Source organism: Haplochromis burtoni, unplaced genomic scaffold, assembly GCF_018398535.1.
Source record: "Haplochromis burtoni strain Fernald_Lab_line unplaced genomic scaffold, NCSU_Asbu1 Contig_364, whole genome shotgun sequence".
NCBI classification, from domain to species: domain Eukaryota; kingdom Metazoa; phylum Chordata; class Actinopteri; order Cichliformes; family Cichlidae; genus Haplochromis; species Haplochromis burtoni.
The window spans coordinates 525,487-534,236 of NW_024582725.1; the positions used below are offsets into that span (position 1 = coordinate 525,487).

General features: G+C 39.5%; 1 protein-coding gene across 2 annotated transcripts in view; it reads right to left on the minus strand.

Annotated features, from left to right (window-relative positions):
- The window catches only part of LOC102292546 (leucine-rich repeat and fibronectin type-III domain-containing protein 5), a 155,835-nt gene that overhangs the window by 116,806 nt on the left and 30,279 nt on the right, over nucleotides 1–8,750 (minus strand). Inside the window, exon 2 of one of the 2 annotated variants that reach the window (XM_005943525.2) lies at nucleotides 2,343–2,392. The exons of the other annotated variant lie outside the window; for it this stretch is intronic. The gene's annotated coding sequence lies outside the window, so the exon portion shown is untranslated. The remainder of the gene's footprint in view (nucleotides 1–2,342; nucleotides 2,393–8,750) is intronic. 2 annotated transcript variants of the gene reach the window in all.

Here is an 8,750-nt window from a genome sequence, read left to right on the forward strand (position 1 = left end):
CACACACACACACACACACACACACACACACACACACACACACAGTAGGAGCATTTAGAGAATTGGCTGTGAGGCTGCTCCCAGCTTGCCCACTGTGAGCTGAATTGAGCTGTACAAACAGCGTTTAGATGGTTATACCCGCGTGAGCATGTGCGTGTGATTGGGGATATGTGTGTTCATTATGTCTTTGGAAGTGAGACAAATATGATGTGCAGTGTTGAGTGTTTAAGCACCAAGAATGAAGAAGGAATGGGTGAACATAATTATTTAAGATGGAAAAACGAGGAAGGAGGAAAAAGAAGGCAGGGGAAGATACTTTACTTCAGCCACTTGCCCCACTAGTTGGTTAAAAAAAAAATTATAATTATACGTGACACTGCCCTCAATAAAATAATGGTTAATTCATTGTGAAATGACCAATAAAAAAGAGGTGGGTTCCTGGGTTTGAATCTGACGGCCAGCTGGAACCTTTTTTTCCCTCAGGTAGTCCAGCTTCCTCTCACAGTCCAAAGACTCTAAACTGGAGCTAGGTCTAGTTGCCTGTCCCTCTGTGTTAGCCCTCTAATAGATTGCCGACCTGTCCAGGGTGTATCCCACCATTCGCCCAGTGACAGCTATGATGGGCTGTAGCCCCCCCGAGACCCTGACTTGGATAGAAAACTGATGGATGTTCTGTGACAATGGCATCCTTCAAGAGCCAAGTACAGACAACAGGTATGGCATTTCATTAAGTTAAGATTGATAATGCAACTTCATTCAATCATTTGACATTCAGCAAAATTAGGAATGGAATTGTAGAAAGTAATATAGTAACTCTTAAATGAACCCCCTACTAGTCATCATAAATAAAGCAAAATCATAAATCAAACAAGTAGATCTACTGAACAAATACAAACCTGTACATCAGTATGCATGTTTTTGTCTCTGCGGTCTCTACCCTTTTCCTGTCTTCTTTTTCCCCTTAACATCCCTGCATGTTCTTATTTGGCAAATTTTAAAAATCACTTTTGAAAATATATATTTAACATTAATTAGCTACTCCTCACAACTTACTGTGCTTTCTGTCATCCTGCAGTCCCCCTGTCACCTTTGTATTCACCTACTCCTCCTCATGGGTGATGCAGTATGATGCATACTGTTCTAATTTGACCCCTGGAGCTCCTGTTCCGAAGTCTCTCTCTCCATCTGACTGTGCCACCCCATGTGACTTTCCTCCTCTCCCGTGTCACTCAGTCCCTTTTCATCCTTTCACACTTCTCAAATATGACTATCTTGTGTTTCCTGTTTCCTTTTCTCTTGACATTCGCACCTTCCTCCTCAGGGCTTAACGAGCAGTGCTCTCTCTCTTTCGCACTTTCTTTTCTCTCATTTCCCCTTGTTGCTCCTTTTGTCCTTCCATTCCTCCTCTCAATTACCTTGTCTGGGCAGCATCTGGCAGCCTGACCCAGTATGTGGGTATGTGTGTGTTTGGAGCTGTTGTGGACCATGTGCCTTGTCTGTGTTCCACTGGATTCTTGTCATTCCGAACTGAACAGCTGCTAACGGAAAACAAGTAGTTGGCTTCCCCGTAGATTTGGAGACAGATTACTGTAGGAACGCAGTCACATTATTCAGTCAGGACCTTTCCTGTGTCACCCGGGGCCTCAGATGAAACAATTGGCCGCATGTTGGTGAATTATCACAATCTTATCCAATCAGCAACTCTAAAAACTGCAGACATGTGGATCATGAAACAGACAGCCAAAAATGAAGAAGTCCTACTGATTTTGCATCAGATTTATTAAAGCCCCGTGAGTTATGATTATATTATTATTGTGGATATAATTATGTATCCTTTTCCATTAACTAAATCTCCAGCTGTTCATTCACACATCCAATCTATTTAATCTAAAGCAAGTTTGGCTTGAGCTTACACTTGCTCAGAAAGACTTTTATGTTCCCAATGGAGTGACGTGGATTTGTATCTGTATGTCCTTTTACATAATTTCTCTACTTTTGTCCTACAGATATCTTTGAATCCCGACTGACACAGTATAACTGTGCCACACAGCTAAACTCGATGGATTGTAGCTTTCTGACCACAACTGCTTCATTCAGAGTTTCCATTTAAAAACTTGCAACGTGAGTCACTTCCACATATACGTCGTATTTTTAAACTGTAAACTACCACAATATGATTTTCATGTCTGCGTGTGACAGGTGAGAGGGGTGCAGTTAAACTGCATTAACAGAATTTAAAGGGGAGAGATGTGGTGTCCTGTGCCACCTAACATCATAATCCTCTGACATTGCCTCATCCTGCAGCAATGAAAGTGCACCCTGTTTACCATTAACATGATTACCTGTTTGTAGTAGTGTAAGATCTGCCGTCCTCTCTCTGCCAGCTATGGGGCTGATGGATGAAATGGAGAAAGACGATTAGGAAACCTGATATTAAACTTCTTACAGGGTCTCTTAAAACCTCTTAGGCTCTTTCACTCTCTTTTTCTGAATCACTCTCACTTTACCGCCCTGGCTTTCTCTCTCATTCTCCGGGACTATTGAATAAATCATGAAATTCAATCTGACTCTGCAATCACTCCAGTCTGTTGGTTCTCTTTCTTTTTCGCTCTGTGCTACTGCCTCTCATCCTAATTCCAGCAATTGAATAAAGGATGAGATTTTGAAGTCTTTCATGCAATTGTTTATCCTACAATCCTCTCTTATTTCAATCTTTTTTTATCTCTCCTCCTTGTGGTAATTACTACAAGAGTACTACAGGACTACTAGTGGTTCTCTTCTAAAACAAAAGGGGAAATAAACCTCATTACTGTCATGTGTTACTCATTATGATGTGTGAATGTTTGCAACCAGCTATATAAGTTGTAATAGGCCAATGGCCCATTAGCAGTCATGACTGTAGGGGTTTGAGCTGTATCAGTATTCACCTGTCATAATGCATGCCCTGTGGTGAATATGGAAATCTCACTACTAACTTTGTGTAGCCATACTGCTGCTGATGTGGACAAAGTCAGATTGGGGGAAGTGCTGCATGAAGCATAAAGACAAAGAGAAACACACACTTTGCCTGTGGAAATGTACGAATCACAGTTAACTTCATTCACATGTCGATGAACGACTAGGCAGGGGAAATGATGTCAGCTAAATGAATAAAGTTGAAATAGCGTTCAGTCGCATGTGAGCGTTTTTAACTTTTTGTCTAACTTTTACTGTTTTATCCTATTAAATGCTTGTATATTGACCTATATATGTATCTACACAGGCCAGTATAATTATTTGGCAATGAATCTTGTATTTATGTTTTATAAGCGCAAATGTAACACTGGGCTAACAACCAAGAATATTACACAACAATTAATATTATGTAAAAACAGACTGTAACCTAATTAAATATGTATTTACTCTCCAGCACATAAAATAGGCCAAGTCAGCTGCACCAGAAAAACCACCACAGCACTAAAATACAGGCAACAACTGTGCTAAGCTGATAAGGCAGCTACACTTTGTTGTCACTAGTTTCATTATATTAGATAGAATACCTGAATTGTCTGCTGCTACTGAAGTTACTACAGCCTCACTGCATTAGCAGTAGAACACAAAAGAAGCACCATATTAGATCTGATAAAGCATATCTGGCTGAAAAGCAGCAAAGATTCTACAGCTAAGCTGTTGCTGCCTGTGGATTTACACTGGATAAACTTTTTCCTTAAAGTAAACACCTCACTGCTAAGAAAAAGACCCAGTTTTCCAAAGCATCTGGCTTTTACTGATAAGTACTGCAATGTACCTCAAGAAGGAGTTATTCTATTTATTTAGTTAAAGCCATTTATTAGTTTTACACCTTGTGGTTTTTTTGGGAGCAGTTTAGAGGATGATAGCAAGCCGTGTTGTTTAATTTCAAATCTCCTTAGGGCCTTCTTGTCATTACTGGTAATACAGCATAAAATCCTACTGTCCTTGTCAATCCATCAGTCTGTCTCTTTCTTTGTATCACCCACACTCCATCTCCATTTCTCTCTCTATGTCTCTCTCTCATTCTCTCTTTTGTCCTCTTATCTGATTGAGTGAATAATTCATGTCTATTCTTCAAGGAGGCTCTTTGTTCTCCCTCCTGGTGTGTTCTTTTAAAGCATTTGGGAAAGTGTATGTGTGCAGCATTTGTGTGGTTAAACAAAGCTAAACTCTGAGTTTTCCCTTTTATTCACATACATGCATGCTCACACACACAAACACAGAAAACAAACCAAGTCATATTTCCGAAAACATTTTTTTTTGTCAAACAAGAAAGAAATATCAAATGTGAATTCTATATGCTGGTAAATGTGTGGGTGTGCCTTAGTGATGTGCTTGCCGGTGTTGTTCTCTTGCAAATATGGGTATGCACTGCGAGCGTGAAAGCACATAAAAGTGTGAATTTTACTATTATGTCTTCTATAAAGCATGCCTAAGTGAGTGTGTTGTGTATCTGAGTAAACGAGTATTTCTCTCCAAATGGGAGAAACCATCTTAAAATATGTTTTTTATCAGTATTCACCTCAGCATTAGAAAACAATGCCGTTTGGTTATGGAAATGCATTGCAGAACCTGAGAGATCGTTTTAGTTCATCCCTATCTAAACCCTCTGTCCTGCATACTGATGTATGTACTTAAACACACTCAGAGACACTTTTACATTTAAATCATCAGCTGAACTGAGGACAAGAGCCTCACTGCAGTAAATGAATGCATTAAAATTCCTATAACAGTGTTTTTACCTTACAGTGTATGCATGTGTTAGATGTTTAACTTTACAATAACAGCTCATAACCAGTAGTCCGTGGTTGTTGTACTGTCCAAAAAAGGCATTATATAAAAATATTATGCCATTAAACAGCTACATCTAGTTATTCCCTCATTCCACTTGTAGTTGATATAGAAAACCTTTGATTCAGTTTATTAGCATATTTTAAAATGGCAGCATCCAAGTCAGAAACAAGTAAACATGTGCTAAAGTTAACCACAATTTGAAATTATTTAAACCTTTCAATCACATTTTATAAAAGCAATGCAACATAGTGTTAAGACTCCTTTCAGCTACCATGTTAGAAATATGAGGTGTAATCAAAACTCAAAAATCAAACACCTGACCTAATTTAAAACTGGCCATTCTCACATTCAAGATGATCTTGTTGTGCATGTCTAGACAGATCCCATTGAGGCTACTATTTATAGATTGCCCTGGGTGCTTTGCAATGCCACTGTGGACCTCAAACTTGTGCGGTGAACAAACATCAACTTCTGTTTCAAACTGGCCTGAATTTTATTTGAAGTAATCATCACTGCCAATGGACGCTGGATTTCCAGCTACGAGCAAGCACTTTTCAGTCCAACAGTTTCCAAGCCCAAAGGCATTTTTTTCCAGGTGCTGAGCAAAGCAAGGACTATAATTGTTTTCTTTAACATTCCAGGGGTTCTGAACCCTCAATTTGTCCCCCAGACTGGACTGTAATTTCAAAATTCTCCTAAATGTCCTGAGGCATCTGAGAAAGAACACTTGATGGAAACACCCTTCGGTGTGTGCCAGCTTGTGCCAGCACAGAGTGTGTTGACAACACAATCTTAGCTCACCACCTTTTCCACTCTCCAGATTTGCTCCCAGCAACTTGGTCCACTTTGCAGAAATAAAAATTAAGTTCAAGGATGATCATTTTGACACACTGGAAAGGATTTAGCACACATACACTGATATTATTTAGAACCATTCCCAAAACTGTATGGTCGTACGTTACAGTTGCCTATGCATTTATATCAGGTAAATTAAAGCGCATGTCAGTAAAAATGTAAGTATTTTTCAGTTATAACTGTACCAATACAAATTTACTGGTTTAAACATTCGGCAGATGGCCGCCCCTCCCTGAGCCCGGTTCTGCTCGAAGATTCTTCCTGTTAAAAGGGAGCTTTTCCTTCCCACTGTCACCAAAGTGCTTGCTCATAAGGGGTCATATGATCGTTGGGGTTTTCTCTGGTTTTTTTGTATTATTGTAGGGTCTCTACCTTATAATATAAAGCGCCTTGAAACAATTATCATTGTGATTTGGTGCTATATAAATAAAACTGAATTGAATTGAACTAAGAGGAGACACAAATACCTGTTGGGTTGGGTCAGGAAGGGCATCCAGTGTAAACATCTACTAAATTTAAAGAAAAAAAACAAAAGAACACCACATGGAGCTACCCAGTCTGGTGAACCATTGTGAATAAAGGAACAGCTGAAAGCTTTCGGTACATGCCTGGGCCAGCTCTTGCATTACAAATTTCCTCTAGGGCATACAAATTCCTTTTGCAACCCAAAACTTGATAAGTTTTGGGTTGCAGGTAGGTTGGAGCCTGTCCCAACGTTTTTTTTTTCAGGGCTAATACACAGACAGACTCTTCCGCCTACCATAGGGTGAGCAGTGGTTCTCTGGAAGCTATTTGCGCTACTCTTGAACTAATCATTGTAATTCTGTGTAAACGTTGTGGTTATAACAGAATATATGGCAGTTAATTTAGTATAAGTGATTCTTCTCAATCCTACAGATTCTAACTTGAGTGTTGCATTGTTGCTTGATTGAAAGGCACATTATCAACGTTGGCTTTGGGTTATTCTTAGCATTGTGTCACTCGGGTTCTCTTTCTTTGATCAGTTTTGTCTTAACCTTTAAAATGTATTTAATTATAATATAATTTATTCCTTCAAACAGGGTCTAAGGCTCTTTTTGATATTGTGCTTTGCTGAATGTGTAGTCCTGTGAGAGAATATGTCTCCTGGGGTTTATACTTCAGGGTCCAAGTTTGGGCAGCTTCAAAGTGATACAGCCCTGCTTTTGGTTATCGCAGTCATACACTTGTTTTTATTGCTAATTAATCACACATTTCTTGGTGATATCTACTCATCCAACATTGCTTGTTGCTATTTTCACACACATTTATCATCATTGGGTTTGTCAGTTTTTCCTCCAACACAAAGGCAGAAGTGAGGCTCCAAAGTTGTGAGAGAAGAGTACATCAAAGACAGAAACACGTCAGGCACATTGGATGAAAATCAAGTAACATTAAATATAGAAACAAATTTTCCTTTGATACTGCCACAGCGAACAGAGATGTCAAGGTCCAAATCGCAGGCTTTAGCAAGAGGAATAAAGGAAAATATCAGCTCTGGATGCCCTTCGGCTTATATAAACCAACTGAAATTTATTTTTTTGTCATCTATACAATAGTCCACAAGTGCGGTAGAACAGTAAGTAAACAGTCTACTAATTAATGAATGCGGTTGTGAAGTGTTTATGTGTGAATGCCAGCGTGACTGGTTGTCTGTCTGTATGCATCAACCCTGCGAAAGAGTGGCGACCTGTTCAGGGTGTACCCTTCCTCTCACTCCATAACAGCTGGGACAGGCTCCAGCGTACCTGCAACCCAAAACTGGATAAATGGAGGTGGACTTTGCTTTAACTCTGCCCAGCAGCTTCCATACCCTTTCATGGGAAGGATATGTCTCTCTAAATGTTTGTGTCATAACATGAGGTTGTTTTGTTTCTGCTTTCATCTTCTCCTGTATCAAAGACACTGTTTGCCAATGGCCGCCACATGACTTAAATAAATGCAATAGCCCGCATACACGCGACGCTCACCAGGCATACCAACAGGCCCATGGCAATCATCAAGTGTTCTTGTCCACCACACAAAAGGTTGAGTTAATTTCTTTTCTGCTGATTGGAATCACACCCACTCCACCCGTCTACAGCCCGGAGACAAAATGAATATTCATGCCAGTTTAGACCCTGGTCATGAATATGTATAACAGTTAACACCAGATATGCAAACAAGCCAGCCAACCCAGATGGCTTGAGATCACGACATAATGATCACACACATTCACACTGAAAGAAGGGAAAAACATAAAAGCATAAAAAAAAACATCAAAAAGAAGAAAGGGGAAGAGGATTACAAATGCATGAAAAACCTGATTTTGACATCTAGAGGATGTACCACCAAGACTGCGTTAGCATAGCAAACATGTTAGGAACCATGTAAGGAAATGGGTTGGCATTTATAGTTAAGCCCATGCAAGTTTCAAATGACATTGCTACTGGCAATGCTGTCATAGTGATGTTAAATGGGTATATGGTTTAAAGTATTTGCAAACTTACTTTAATATAAGTCAAAGGTAAATCTTTAATTAAAACTTGTTTTTAAGCTGACATCAGACATACTTTTTCACTCCTTTTCATGTGATGACTGTGATCGTATAGGCTGCTTCCTACTGCCACTCATGCAAGGAAATAAAACCTGCCTAGATACTGTTGGCACAATAAGATATTTCCTTTGAGCCAAAGCCTTGCTAACAAGCTTATCTCATCATGCACGCTATGAACATGTGTATGTGCATATGCGTGTGGTCTTGTGAGCACTGGTTACCCGCTACTGTATGTATGACACATCTAATGCTACCACACACACATGCAGGGTAGGATTAAGGCCAACTAGCCTGTTCTCTGTTAGCTCAACATCACCTGAGATCACACACACACACACACACACACACACACACACACACACACACACACACACACACACACTTCACTTTTTCCACATAACCCATATGGAAAAGAAATAGTAAAAACTTATAAAAGACTTGCATCAGCTTTAGCTTGCTTCATATAGTAAATCATTTAAGGCTTATATGATTTACTCATGAAAGTGGCCACTTTCTCATTACTTTCATATATTGT